The following is a 6,000-nucleotide window of genomic DNA, read 5'->3' on the forward strand; positions in this document are numbered from 1 at the left end:
CAGAAATTGTAGGTATGCTGGAAAATCCCCACACGCAACAAGCCCGCGTAGCTTGCCCGGAAAGGTGTGTCAGGACCTAAACATGGCTGCGGGTAAAAAGCATTTGCCTGCGCACCTAGCAATAAAGTCTTTGACGAGTGTGTACATTTTAAGAAGTTTATACACAAAAACTGATAAGTCCGTGCTCTTCATTTTTTAATTGAATTAAAAAAATATTTATATATTGAATGATGTGAAGATACGTTATGATTACCTACTTAATAAAAGGTAAGCAGGCCTATATGGAAATCTATACCGAGGGTTCAAAATTAAATGTTTTACTTTTCAATGTGTTTTGCGGTTCACTTGTGGGTCGATTTACTTTTCAGTTTTTGAGCAATACTCATTTGGCACATCAATTTGTTTCGAGAGGAACAGTTAATGCAAGGTATATTTTTCGAATGTACAGTTGGACACAATGTTGTATTGCTTCATTTTCCCACCAAAATGCTTCTGAAAATATTTAAATTATCAAATACATTGGGATTGGGTGAAGATGTGCAAGAAATATTTTCCGAAAGTGTTCTGAATAACTACACGAAGATTTTGCTACCGCTCACCAAGTTGCCCTGCTGGTAAGGAGCCTGAGATACTCCACCGGCAGTCATACCGAAGACTCACGAATGAGCCGATGTTTGCACGATTGGGAGCGAATTTGATCATTTTCGGAACAGGTGTAACTTCTACATAAGCCACATTCAATCTTCGACTTACCATGCCTGAGTTCATATCTTCCCAGTCTCCTTAGGTCGGTGGTTGCTGATGTCAAAAAGCTTACGATCGTGATCACCGAGAACAAACACAGGGCAAGGAACCCATGGACGTACCCGCGGCCAACCATCCTTACGAACGGCATTTTTCACTCTGCACTTCCTACCCGGAACTTCCAACTTTTGTGCGAATCAACGTTGGTTGGTGCATCGTCTGTTGTTGTTGTTGTTTTTTTTTTTCTCTCTCTCTCTCTGTTTTTTTTTTTTCAAAGGCTCCGTGCTGTGAGCGAAAAGGGTAACCCAAACAAGATTCCAGCCGATATTTCACTCCGTCTCCTCACAAGCCGCAATGACCTCTACCCATTGATTCGCTAACAAAGACAGAAAAAAAGGGGAAAAAACAAAGGAAGAGAGGGAGAGAGAAGAGAAAATCACACACTCGCACAGACAGTAGTCCATGTCGGGCTAGTCCACTTCTTGGACTGTATTCGTAGTGTGCCCGCGTACGTACGGACGTACGTTGATGGTGTCTGTATGTACACTGTATTACACATGATCACCCCTCCTGAGGGAGTACCAATTGGTGGAGTGTCGCAATCAGCGGTTGGGCGCGTTGGGTGGGTGGGTGCAGCAGCAAAAAGCATGCATGTGTATGCGTGTGTTACTGTGGGGAATGCGGACGATTAAAATCGTCCAGTATCAGGACTAATTTCGGGCCAGTGATCAACACTGACCTGCGGGAAAAAGGGGGGGGAGGGTGGGTATGGCGGGTGGGGGCATTGAACGTCAGTGCCGTACGGCACTGTTGAACGTATTCTTCATGCGCCATCAACTTCAGAACTAGGCATAAGCCCTTACACTTGTGTTTCTTAACACCGTACTTTCTCTGACCCAGACTATCGTCAGTCCCGTACCAATTTTTTCAGCTTTTTACACTCGCCAATTAGTCCAGTACTAAGCTCGAGATTGTCCGGAGCTAAGGAGAAAATTGACGTTTTTACACTCGTATTTCTTAGTCCGGTACTTTCCAAACCACATGAATATTCATGATTACGCTGTGCACTGTACACGTACACGCACGCACCGGCAGCACTTGATTACCTTGTTTCTGATTGGTCAGTGGGCGTCGCTTAGCCCCGGATTATTTTTTTCGTTCTGTTTACACTCACTTGCTTGGCACCGCAATTGCGGTGCCAACCCTGCTATTTTGCAGGGCCAGATAGTACGGGATTATCGGTGGGGCTAGCCCACTTTGGCAAAAACGAGTGTAAACAGAAAGTGGGCTAAGGATAGTCGCGTACCAACGGTGGGGCTAAGCCCCCCCCCCCCCCCCCCCCCCCCTTAGCCCCACCGTTGGTACGGGACTAAGCAAAAATTTACAAGTGTAAAAAGCCCTAGTGTGTATTAAGCTGAGTAATTTTCATAGCTGAAACAGACGAATCAAGGCAGTGATTTAGAAGAGAGCAGAAGTCATGTATATCAGGTCGTGGCCTAATCTGCGAATGTATCTATTGTCAGTCGTAAGCCTATATAGCAAACCTGTGTACCACTCCTGAATAAAGTCAGCTATAGTGCAACTTCCGTAAACTAAAAAATGAAATCCCACATGTATTGCCCGTGAGCTAGCTCCTGAGAACAAAGATTTGCTGAGATTTTTGTCACCAAAAACTGGAAGCGAGATACTTCAAAAGCTTTTTTTCTGACGTACAACCGTGCTGTATACCGACTTTTCATCGTCTGACATCTTGCTCGAGATCGTACGCTGTAGATCTTATTGCACACATAGGGTTAATAATCTTTTCTCATATTCGGTATACTGTCACAAAAGGGCAGCATGCAACAATGGAAACCAGAGCCCTCAAAGGGCTCTGATGGAAACGGAGCACTTTCCGGATACTAGTAATTACTACGTCCCTCCTTTTCTTTAGTTAGAAAATATCATTCAAAGACTGAAACATGAATATTATTGCAGTTTACACAAGAACATTTGTATATTTCATTCTGTTTACATAAAGAATCCTCTCGTTTTCAACTATCATATGATATTCTCCAAGGTTGGGATAAATATTGGTTGAAACATATTAACAATCACTGGGATCATTACAATCACTTTTTATTTCCAATATCCAATTGTTGCAGACTAATATGGGGTTAAATTCAGCACATATCTGCAAGTTACACCATGTCAATATCCTGCATGTAACACTCATATAGGAATCAAAATACAAGAGATACATGCATTGATTAGAATCTTAAACAACCTACATCATAAAAATATTGGTATACAAATTTCAATGGGAGCACTAGGGAGTTTGGACTTGCAGACAATAGGGCCTATGGACATTGCTTAGACATCCTCATTGAAACACAACTTTGTCAGTTATACATGGCTCAAAATACAGCGTATTCAAATCATCCTTCATAGTTGTAATTGTTTTGAATTTAAGGTTGTGTAGCAAGTACAGACAGACAGACAGAAACACACACACTGCACACACATATCTTTCCTCACCTCCCCATGTCAGAAGTTGAAAAGAAAAACTTGAAAATATTACCGTTGTCCCATAATTCTGACAAACAAATGTAATCTCTTAGTTTAAGAACTACTATATTCGTAGAATACTGACCCAAGACCTATGGTTGCTTCTTTGCTCTCTTAAATTTTCTTTAAACATGTTTTTTTTTTTACTTCGAAAGAGTAAGAGCCACGATAACTAGCTGGTCTATACGAAATGATTACAATCAGAAAACTGGGTGACATGGAGGTAATACTGGACAAATTTATTTATTGCAATCATATACAAAGGAACAAAACATTGGAAATGCATTAAAGGGGAAAAAAGAGGGAGGCATTGTTAATCTTTCTTGTATTCAACTCAATGTTCCGAAACAGATACACTATCATAAAATGTAAAAAAGTGTATGGGGTTTGCTTGAATCCATCGTCAAGTCATTAATCAAGCTTCGGCTCAATTTCAACGTCTCTTTTCCTCTTTAAGAAATTCATTGTAAGAGTGACTTCATGGTAAGTTTTACGATCCATCTTTGTGCACAATGCTGTTACGATTGTATCTAGCCCTTGTTTTAAACATGTTAAAAGTTGCCGATTTCACACACATCAGTAGCTTTAAAATGCCCCAAAACGTGCGAAGATCGTATTGTTTGGATATGAATGTTGTATATAGGCCAACATCATAAGAGCTGTGCTACCTCATGCGTTCTAATACATTCAAATTTGTGAGATTACGAACCATCATATACATCACTCCTTTAAATCAAAATGTTTCAGTATAATAAGAACTTTATTACTTGTTTTCTTTTTGTTTTTCAAAGAATGTTTGAAAATACACGACGTGACTGTTGGCCCTAAATATTCGAAAGGACAGATGCGTATACAGTCAACCTGTGCAGATAAAAGCATATGACATATGATGATGACTATTGCAAATTCTCAAATGCCGGACGAGGTCACAAGATGAACCACGTCTTTTTAAAGGAACTCAACCTTTAAGTAGTATTTTTAGTTAATTTACTATGAATTCCTTATATTTTTACCAAGGGGTTATTATTACCGGCGCGGACTTGCTATTATTATGTTTCACAATTTAATATGTCATGTTTCATTACAGGAACAAGTGTATGTTTACACAATCTGTAACCGAGTGATTTCGGGCAAGATAAATTTCAAGCATTGATCTCAGGTTGATGTACATAATGCCTTCGAGTTCTGAATATTATAGTTATTATCCAGAAGTATGTTCGATACTTTCAAGTGATTTTTTTTCTTTTACCTCAACCTTGCTCACTACAATAATATGAAAGATATTAGATCTCTAAATGGACCTGGAAATATATTACATGAGTCAAAGTGGGCCTCCTGTTTAAAAAAAAAAATAGAAGCATGGTTCCTGGATTAGCATGCATAATTATTTTCTTAGTACGTATAGCGGTAAGAATAATTCAGACATCTTCAGCGCTTCCATTTCATCATCTATCATGGAGCACTGTGGCGTTGTAGGTATATAAGACATAACACGGTACGAAGACTTTTCGATATGATGAGTAAAGCAATCACATCCGTTAGTGGTCGCCCGGTACCCAAACAAGCAGCGTCTTGGTAGATATTCACATTTATTTTTTGACATTTTTATCAAGAGACTGTGAGATTGAGTCCTGCATGGACTCATTTTACTACTCACGACGGGACTGCATTCTACAAGCTTGGCTATTTAGCAGTCCCCTCCATTTCCGACTTTTTCTTTGTTATGATCAGTCACATTTTGTCCATGTATTTCTTCATGTAGAGTATGTTTATTGTTTCATTGTAAACATTATGACGTGCATTTAAATCTCATTTGGACATGTAAAAGTTACAGTGTAGGCCTACTTTACTTTCTTTATATGCAATTGTCATTTTGTATACTTTGACCGGAAATGAAATGCAATGAAATGCAATGAAATACAATGCAATGCAATGCAATGCAATGCAATGCAATGAAATGAAATGAAATGAAGTGAAATGAAATGAAATGAAATGAAATGAAATGAAATGAAATGAAATGAAATGAAATGAAATGAAATGAAATGAAATGAAATGAAATGAAATGAAAATGAAATGAAATGAAATGGTGCTTGCATCCTTGAGCAAATCGTTTAAACTCACAATCTCCCTCTTTCCCAAGATGTGAGAAGTGGTATATGGCAATTGACAAGGAGGAGCCAGCCATGACGAGGAGCCGGCAGAGACATAGTCTGGCTTCCAGACCCTCTGCCCGTATTATATCGCTAATCAGGATATTGACGCCATCAACGTCGAAAACTAGTATAGTTAAGGTGGTTTTGTCCTGCCTTCGGCAAAGGCGGCGACTTCGTCGCCGCGGAGTCCAGTTGGCAAAGGGTCTGCACTGTAAAAACATCGGTGTTAGATTTAACACCATGGGTGTTAAATTTAACACCGGTCAAACTTCAATACAGGACCACACCCACAGGTGTAGAAAATGTATTGTGATGGTGTTAAAAAGTGTTCACCTGACACTTCGTGGTGTTAATTTGACACTGTGGCTGGTGAAAATTTTGACACTACGCTATAGAGTTAATTCAATAATGACACCGCATGGTGTTGATTTGATATTGGTGGTGTTAATTTCAATGGTATAACACCCGTCCAGCTTCAATAGGAGACCACACCACCTGATGTTACTGTGTGGTGTAAATGTGTTTTCACATGTTTTCGAAAATCAAATACTTTATC

Source organism: Diadema antillarum, unplaced genomic scaffold (assembly GCF_040938485.1).
Source record: "Diadema antillarum isolate AM-2024a unplaced genomic scaffold, OU_Dant_1.0 seq00000466_RagTag, whole genome shotgun sequence".
Classification (NCBI taxonomy): Eukaryota; Metazoa; Echinodermata; class Echinoidea; order Diadematoida; family Diadematidae; genus Diadema; species Diadema antillarum.